Genomic DNA, 732 nt, shown 5'->3' on the forward strand with positions numbered 1-732 from the left:
TTGAAACACAGTCTTGCTCAGGGGACTGCACTCTCCCACAGTGACAATGTCTCCGATCTGTACATCCCTGAAATGGGGACAGGTGCACAGACATGTTCTTGTGGCATTTCTCAAAGTGATTGTACTTTCAGATGTAATGAAGATTGTCCCAGCAGATGACAATGGTCCTCTGCATCTTCATCTTGGTCAAGACACAGGACAGAATGCAACCTCGGATGGAGACGTTGCCAGTGAACAGGCATTTCTTGATAATGTAGGTGCCCTTGATAGCTTCCTTGGGCATCTTGAAGCCTAGACTGATGTTTTTATAGTACCGAGGGAGTTTTTCCTTGCCGGTTTCTCTAAGCAGAACACGCTTCTTGTTTTGAAAGATTGTGGGCTGCTTTTGGTCAGCATGTTTGTTCTGAATATCCGCCATCTTTCTGTCAGCCTGAGGAAAAGAGAGGTGGGGTAACTCCCCGGTTTCCTTCTTCACTACCTCTCCTCCATTTTTTAAAGGGAGTTTTTCACTTCCTCTTTAAAGGTCTCCATCATTTTCATTAAGTAACCTTTAAAGTCGTTTTCTTCTATATCTTCTGGGTTAGGATGACCAAGCCTTCCTGTTGTGTGTCTGTTGGGTTCTGGTGATACCATGTTGCTTTTTAGGAAGTTGGAGGAGTTCTTGCATTGGCACCTTCCCATCTCTTCCTTCAACCCTTATGTCCACCAAAAACTGGTCTCCATGGAGCTTGC

General features: G+C 44.9%; 1 pseudogene; it reads right to left on the bottom strand.

Annotated features, from left to right (window-relative positions):
• LOC101996962 overlaps positions 1 to 418 on the bottom strand; it is a 29609-nt pseudogene extending 29191 nt beyond the window's left edge.
• Positions 419 to 732: the final 314 nt, after the last annotated feature.

This window comes from Microtus ochrogaster, unplaced genomic scaffold (genome assembly GCF_000317375.1).
Source record: "Microtus ochrogaster isolate Prairie Vole_2 unplaced genomic scaffold, MicOch1.0 UNK80, whole genome shotgun sequence".
In the NCBI taxonomy this organism is placed as follows: Eukaryota; Metazoa; Chordata; class Mammalia; order Rodentia; family Cricetidae; genus Microtus; species Microtus ochrogaster.